This window comes from Nannospalax galili, unplaced genomic scaffold (genome assembly GCF_000622305.1).
Source record: "Nannospalax galili isolate Female #2095 unplaced genomic scaffold, S.galili_v1.0 scaffold440, whole genome shotgun sequence".
NCBI classification, from domain to species: Eukaryota; Metazoa; Chordata; class Mammalia; order Rodentia; family Spalacidae; genus Nannospalax; species Nannospalax galili.
In genome coordinates, this window is record NW_008347189.1 from 2,786,718 (window position 1) to 2,795,951 (window position 9,234).

Genomic DNA, 9,234 nt, shown 5'->3' on the forward strand with positions numbered 1-9,234 from the left:
AGCAATCTATCAAATAAGCTTGACTATTCATAGTCTTCTAATGAAGAAATAAAGAACTTCCTAACAATCTAAGTAACCACATCAACAGCATTGTAAAACTTACTTCAGGTCAATAAACACTATTGAGCAATCTTTATAAGAACCTTCTGTTTCTCTTAACATTGTGAATTTCTGTTATTTGTTTTGTGGTTTGGGTTTTAGTTTAGTTTTCTTGATGAAGAATTATGTAAGACTCTACATCTCAAACCCCTAACTTCTTAGAATTTATTGTTGCTGTGTTTGCCTTTTTGGGTTTTTTGTTTTAGTTTTTGGGTTGTTTTTTCCTTCATATATATTTGTTAGCTTTGTTTTTAATTAGCATACAAAGTAACAGGTATCATTGTGACATAGTGGATTTTTTTTGCTTTTTTTGGTGTTTTATTTGTTTGTTTGTTTTAATTTTCTGAGACAGGGTTCTCTGTAGCCTCAATTACCCTGGAACTTGATATGTAGACTAGCCTGGACTCAGTCTGGCAGAGATACACCTGCCTCTGCCTCCTGAGTGCTCGGATTAAAGGCATATACAGCCACACCTGACAAGATTTTCTTCTTTTTTAAAAAATGTATTTATTATTTTTATTTTATGTGTATGAGTGTATTGCCTGCATGTATGTGAGTATACCCGTGTCGTGCAGAAGTCAGAAGTCAGAAGAGGGCATCGGATTTCTCTAGAACTGGAGTTAAGGACAGTTCATAGCCACAATGTGGGTGCTGGGAATCGAACCTGGGTCCTCTGCAAGAGCAGTCAGTGCTCTTAACCGCTAAGCCACCGCTCCAGCCCCAAGATTTTCTTCTTATTGATCCTCCTTCCTCCTCCCCTTTCTGTCCCTCCCATTGTTCCCTTTCCTCCCACATGTTACTCCCCATTCTATTTTATATTACGTTCCATTTAAATTTATTTCTTCATATTTTATGTGTATGAGTGTTTTGCATGCATTTATGTAAGTGTACCACATGTACATTGCCTGTGAAGGCCAAAAGAGGGTGTCAGATCCCCTGGAACAGGAATAATAGGAGGTTGATAGTCACCATGTGAGTGCTGGGAACTGAACCTGGGTCTTTTGCAAGAGTATCCAGTCCTCTTAACCACTTGGCCATCTATCCAGCTTCTATATCTCTCATTAAAATCTTGTTTTTGCCTTTCGTGGTTAATTTCATGGCTTATGTGCCCACACACACACATATATAAGTTAAAATCTAGGACAGCCGTATGAAAGAAAACATGCAGTATTTATCTTTCTGAGTCTGGTTTATTTTGCTCAATGATTTCCTGTTCTGTTGATTTTCCTGCAAATCTCATCATTTCTTCCTTGTTTCCAGTTGAATAAAATTCCATTATGTATGTGTACCACGCTTTCTTTATCCATTCATTTGTTAATGGACATGCAAGCTGAGTCTATGTCATAACCATTGTGAAAAAATGCGCCAATAAAGTTGATGTGATGGTATCTGCTTAGTGGGGACTTGCAGATCTTTGGCTACATGCCCAGAAGTGGTATATGAGAGACACATAGCTATTTTTAGTTTTTTGAGAAACCTCAATGCTGATAGCTGTACTTTTCACACTTTCACTAACACTGAACAAGGGTCTTTGAGAAGAGGTTTCACTATGCGTTCTGGCTGGGCTGGAACTATGTATCCCAGATTGGCCTTGAACTCATGGCAGTTTTATATCAGCCTCCTGAGTGCTGGGCTCATGGGCATTTGTGTTTACACCCAGCAGAACTGCTTTTAAGTAGAGGAAAGGCGCTCTTCGAAACTTTCCCAACTCTATCAACCATTGTTGGTATTAGAAAATGCTCAACATCTCCAAGCCTTCCTCTAAATACAGACAAATACATACTTTTCTATAAATCTCTGTTACCAAACCACCACTCCATTCCTCATTTTATTCTTAATTTATATAACTTATCATTGTGTTAACAGAAGTTATAACAAAACAGATATTCACTGACGCAACATACATGTAGAAGTACGGGGTGTTTGTGTGGTGTGTGTATGTGTTTAGGTAATGTTCTTTTCTATACATTCTGTGGCAAATATTGAATTATAACAGCACAGTCTCACCTATGGTGAATTGGTATGGGCTACAGGAGAAGGAAGCAGATGTCAGGCATATGCATCACCTTTAGGACTTGAGACACAACAGGATGGTGATAATGTCAGGCTCTGGGAGTGTTGTGCCATCGGCATGATAAAAGGAGAAAATCATAAAATCAGCTTGGGCAACTATCTACTCAGAATATTATGCCATTGGTTTGTTGTGCTTATATTTGAAGACACATTCATTTTCAGCTGCCAAAAAACAGACTGCTAAAATCAGAATATGGATTATATTGGGAATGTAGCAGTAACAAAGAAGACTTCATCATCTATTGGCAGTTCCCTGTGCCAAAGTCATGCTCCTGGTGGAGAAGGGTGGGAGAACCTAAAATCTAAATACAAACTTAGTCTTGAACCGACAGATACCCTACAAGATGAAATCTGACCACATTAAAATTTCCCTTTTCATGGCTTCTACACAGGTGGTTTTCAAGAAGCAAACTAGGTAGAGAGGCTATATGGGTACCACATCACCTATAAAACCAGAAAAGATCAAGAGTAAAGAAAGTAGAAGTTTGAGATCAGTCAGTACAATGGAAATTCATAATTCTTCATCCAGTTTCCTATCTGAGTCAGCTCTTAAACCTAGGGCTCATTGCTCAAAAGTGACAAGCTATGTGTCTACGGGAAGTATATGTTTTCCAGTAAGATAAAGCTTCAGCTGGTATCTGGATGTATCAGGCAAAGGTCACTTTGAAGCCTGTTTACTGTTATTGGTTGCTATACTCCTTGTGTTATACAAGGAGACGTACTTTTAGAGAAGTACCTGTTAGAGCTTGCATGACTCATAGAAATCACAAATGGAAAAAAAAAAAAAACCTGAAAATTGCAGAACCTCAGCCAGACTAAGCCATGGTAACTAAGGGCTCAAGCCCCTTTGAATGAAGGTTTGGGATAATCAAACTAGTAGGACATCCAGACCAGCAGAAATGCTGACAGTGGGTAAAGAGTGATTAGGTTTCACAACCGAGGGAAAAGATTCCTAGTTTCACTCACAGCTTCAGTACCAACTACAAGTGGGGTCTGTACTTTATTCCACTGACTCTCTTACATTACTTGGTTTACTTGGAGGTTTACTATTTTGTTTTCCCAGAGCTATAACCAAAGCCAAAAATTTGAAGACTCAGTAACAGCACAGAGTAAACTCATCACAGGTCAAGAATACCCCTAAATGGTACCAGGAGGGGCCTGTGACAGGTGCTGCCAATGTTCCAGTCATACCCTCTCAGCCCTATCCATCTGTTCATGCTAACCTGGCTTCTTCTCTTTGCCTGGTGACTTTTTCTGGCCACTGACACCTGCTGTGCTTCTACCCAGAGCAGACAGGGAGTTCTTGAAAATGAATGGCTTGCAATGTTGCAATATCGGGGGTCCGTGGGGATGGGGGTGAGGCGACAGCATCAGTCCGACAACATGCAGACACTGGAGACCAGGTTCTGTGATGCAGATGTAAAATTTATTAGGAAGTACACCAGGCTTTATAGGGAATAGGTACCAATCACCGGGCTCCACGAGTGCTAATGTAGCCAATCACTTTAAAGGTTAGGCCAGCCATCACTGAGACCATAGTATGAGGAGCTGGGCAGGCTTTGTACAGCGAGAACAAAGAAATGGGAAATTCACTGGGTGGGGCAACATGGGGCGAGGGTCAGGCCACCTTGGAGTGTGCTCACAAGGCTTGAGCTGATGATCCTGTGGGTTCATTGTGCCTTTACCAAGGCCACCAAGTAAATCCCCAAGCCAGGACTCTCCTCATTGCAAGGTCAATCCTCAACCAAGGATGCGGCAGATAAATTCTTATCTCCCTCTATCATGGGTGGGAGAACACCACCACTTAATTTCTATTTTTCATCCCATGTCACAAGTAGCTGGATAAAGGATCTTCATTGGTTGTCTTCTCGTCTCTGTTTCATGTTCTAGTTCCACTTTGCCACTCCCCTGCCAATGTTCCCATAAATCTTCTCCCAGATACACTAAATAAATCTGCTCAAATGTGTTTCATGGAAGAAACAAATACACAAGTAAATACAAGGGAGAGGGAATGCCTTCCCCCCTGCTCATTTCAACAGAGTCTATCATGAACAACAGTAGTCTGGTGGAGATTAGAGTTTACCATGTGCCTGGCAGGTACCAAGAATGGGTCTGAGGTGACATGCTCTAAGTCTTTCTCTTCACATGAGATTTAGGAATTCTCATGTGAACCAGGTGCATGCCTCTAATCCCAGCACTGGGGAGGCAGAAGCAAGCAGATCTCTGAGAGTTCAAGGCCAGCCTGGTACACATAGTGCAATCCAAGCCAGCTGGGCTACAGGGAAACCCCATCTCAAAAAGACCAAAAAAAAAAAAGAAAAAAGAAAAAAAAATTTCATGTGAAAATGAGATTTGAAAGGCCTGTTGGGGGTAAAGGAAAAGAGGTGATATCATTGCTGAAACTGCGGGGGACTAGCAATGACGTCAAGACTCTAGGTGGAGTCAGCTGTCTATATAGAAGATCATGGTGGCCTGGCCACACAGTCCATCATATGTATCTTCTGTGGGTGATTCCAGAATTCTGCTTTGCAACTGTGAGAGATAGAGGACATGGCCCAGAAGCCAAGGAGAATCCAAATCCATTTCTCCAATGGAGATCACCCTCCATTTCTCCAATGACTATGGGCAGTCCCGTCGACAAGTCCTATGATGAGTCTCTTTGAACCCAGATGTCCTCTTATGAGACAGATGAAAAGTAAACAGAAAACTAAACTGTGAAGTATCTCCATGATCATATAAAATGGGATTGATTTAAATCCAAAGGGACAGAGATCATTTCACCTGACAAGTTTAAATTCTGGCACTACCCAGTTTACACCATCATGGAACTCCAGTAAGAATACCACTATACAGAGCTTTAATATTTTCAAGAATAACTGAATCTGCATGTCTTTCATTTGTTAAGGGAAAATTTCTTTTAATACCTGATGCTTTTTAAAGCTGCCTTAGCATACATCAAGAAGTATGCCTTTACATTTACAGTTCTGCAGAGTTGTGGAAGGGGAAAGGCAGTACATTGGCTCAGCAGGCTGAAGACTGGAAGAGTCCTGGGGATGCTGTCCGCCCCACTGACCCGAGACAGGACAGAAGCAGGTGGGGCTGCAGCTAAAAGAGTCCAAACGTCAGGGGACCTGAAAGCAGGCCAAAAAGCAAATAATGACCTTCCTTGTCCCTCCTCTTGTCTCTGGAAGCTCTTACTCCACTCCTTGACTGCTCCTATGTCTGTCCTGTGTCTTTTAACAACACAGTTACTCTGAATGAAAGTGCTTAAGAGAGAATCTCACTTAAAGGAAATCTCCAAATACCTTCAAGAAGTTTGTTCAGGAGTATTTGTTTATTACAATTATTTTTAAATTGTGAAATGGGTCCCAACATGGAATGTGGAAACAGAGAAATGAGATATCAAAGTTATTTGCCCACAGAATTTATTCTAAGCTTCAAATCCATGTCAATATTAAACAAAAAACCTTAAACCCTGGTTTTACAGAGTAGTTTGTAAAGTGCTATTTAAAGAAGGGCAATTTTGCATCTGCATGGGTGGTGTTGTGCTGAGCATAACTGTATTTCAAGAAGGGCAGTCTTACTGGAAATCTAAATCCAAAGACGACAACACATTTAAAATTTCCTTTACACACTCAGTTTAATAATTAGCATGGGGAAAAGTGAGAATACAGATTAGACTTTTCCATAGGCTGAGGAGTAGAAGAGATGCTGAGGATACAGGAGCTTAAGTTTTATGACCCATCATTTGTATGAACCCCACTCCTAGGACCCAGGAGGGGTTAAGAAATATATTTGTATAGCTATATATGGTTGTATATTTTTATATTTGTGAAGAGAATATATTTTAGATGCAGTTGATTAGGATTTCTATGTCTACCTCTTTCCACTCCAAATATTACATGAAATTTCCCTGGTTGATATAATCCTTGGCATACTGGGAATTTGATAATTTTTGAACAGGGATATATTTAATTTGGTTTTGTTGAGATAAATTTTGTTCACAGTATTCCCTTGTTCAGTAGAGATTACTAGACATGCTCTGTAGGCGTGCTTCCTGTAATACCACATCTCAATGTGCTGATTTAAGGTTGTGATCTGAACGCACAGTGCTGGAGTTTATAGCAGGAAACTAGGATGTTCCTATGGGAACTGAAACCCAAGCATTTTGCCAACTGAGTTATCACTCTGCAGGCCAGAGAACAGCAGAGGAAAACTAAAGTTTGAAATGTATTTACCAGGGAGCTAGTTTCTAGGAAACTCTGTTAAGCCTCAGATATATAAAAATGCAAACAGAAAAAAAGATAAAACTGCAAACAGGGATGTCAGTTCTTAACAATAATCAAATGGAAGTTATCTCTCAATAAATATATCCATACATAAGGTATTATATATCATATATAATCATATTATATATAATTTATGTAATTATATCTATTTTTATTTTTAGAAAAATTATATTTTATAGACTATGTCAGAATCTGTGTGTATAAGGTACAAAAATTCATAACAGTTCTACAAATAGCAAGTGTGTGTTAAATTAGACAAGATATTTATGCATCTAACTTATCAGCAATAAAAAAAAATTTCTATTATCTACATCAAGGAAATATTCTGTTCCCTTTATTTAAAGTGATCCTTGGGCCAGTGAGATGGCTCCATGGTAAAAGTGCTTTCCATGAACATCTGATAACCTGAGTTCAGTATCTATAACCCACATAAAAAGCTGGATAGAGTGGCATGCATGTGTAAACCCAGTACACCGGATGCAGTGCCATACATCTGTGATCCCAGTACTCTGAATGCAGTGCCATGCATCTGTGATCCCAGGATTTGAATGCAGTGACATGTATCTGTGATCCTGGTACTCTGAATGCAGTGGCATGCATCTGTAATCCCAGTATCTGAATGCAGTGACATACATCTGTGATCCCAGTACTCCGAATGCAGTGGCATGCATCTGTAATCCCAGTATCTGAATGCAGTGGTATGCATCTGTGATCCCAGTACTCTAAATGCAGTGACATGAATCTGTAATCCCTGTACTTATACAATGAGATGGAAGCAGAGGCAGGAGAGATAACCAGAAATTCCCAGGCTACCTAGCCTGGAGTATACAGTGTAACAGAAAATGCAAGAGTTCCTGTCTAAACAAAGTAGAAGGTGAGAACTGACTCTCTATAGTTGTCCTCTGACTTCCACACATGCATGTCCATATACACATACATAATAAATAAATAAATAAATAATAAATAAAATGACCTTATGTAATTTTTCTCATAATAAAGGCTATCAAATTTTATGAAACATAAAATGTAATCTCAACATTAGAATAGAGACTTCAGTCATTGATTTTTAAAACCACATTACTCATATTTTCTGAATTTCATGATGCTTGTGATCTTTGCCAACCTTTTAAATTGTGTAGTTTTTCTTCTTTTTTTTTCTTTCAAACAGGGTCTCCCATAAACCCATCTGGCATGGAACTCACTATGTAGACCACACTGGCCTCGATCTCACAGAAATCTGCATGTCTCTGCCTCACAAGTGCTGGGATTAAAGGTATGTGCCACCACCACTACACCCAGCAAATTCTGTAATTTTTGATGCCTTTTCTCATAAAACGTTCACATTGTGTCTATTCATTTTACATTCTGTTCCTAATAAATATTCTCAAAAATTCCTGGTGCCCCTCAACACCTGGCTCCTCCCCAAGCACAGATTTAAGGTCTACTTAAGAATGTTTCGTGTACCACTGAAATGTGAAGCACATCAGGAAATAATTAAGTTTATAAATGCAACATTCTGTATACTTACTTCCACCAGAGTAGTTCTGAATTATCAATGAGATCATTGATGGGAAACACTCTGAAGGGTAATAAGTGCCATATCAATGCAAACTACTGTCTTTATTATCCTCTTAAATACAAGCATCTGGAGCTCTCAATATTTGTTAGAAGCTATTTGGTGATCTTCCACTAAGTGCATGGGGCTCCTGGGACTGTGTGGATATAAATATAATTTATAACCAAACTTGTCTTCAGGGAGTTCACTGTCTGAAGCATGAGACTACTGTGATAAATATAAATTAAGAGATAAACTCGATGTTAGTGAACGTCTACATTTTTTATTGCAATCCACATTTTAAAGTGGAGTTCACAGTCAAGCACACACACAAGCAAAATAAGGATTTAGTCAAAGGTAATTATGCTCATTACCTGACATACTCTCTTAAAGTTTTCTCATCTAGTTAATGCCACAAAATTCTGGCCACACCCTCTAAATCAAATTCATAACTTCACAAGGATAGCAATCTACCATATGAAAATTACTGTTATTTGTGATTTTTCTCTTACTGGATGTGGACTTAAAGTCTGTGAATGTAACCTAAATGAAAATCTTCATAATCTATAATAAAATTTTAACTCTACTTGGTAAAAAGTCATTGAAATCTTGGCAGACGTGTACTCCCAGTTCTTCATATGCACTTTGTTAGAGAAAAGATACCAGGTGGTCTGTACACATGCATACTCAAGTGCACGAAAACAAACATGCATTCCCTTGCCTTCACTCTGTATCTGTATGTTAAATTTTATTGTTTTTGTACAGTGACTGCTGCAGTTGGAAACTCTCTGCAGGGAATCACAGGAATCTGAGTGAAGGGGTGATTTTACTGATTCTTCACCATCTCAAAATTGCATTGGGCCACAAGAGCTTTCTGACAGGACTTGGCAAGCTTTGCCGTACAGTCAAGTGTTCATTCTGGTGGCAAATTTTTCATAAAGGGTTTGTCTCTATTCTAAAGTATTTGTGACTGTGTATATGCAAATTTGTTTAATTCCACAGAAGATTCATATGGATATACATACCTTCTTAAATCTTTATTTGCAACATTTATGCTTTAGTTCTCATAATGTGTAATTATAATAATTGTCTTAGAAATGCATTATATTGCAGGAACAGTGCAATCCTACTTCCTCACCACAGAAATACTCTATATTTAAAATGTACACTGGACCTATATGCCACAGAATAAGATATTCCACAGAATAGCAACAGTCA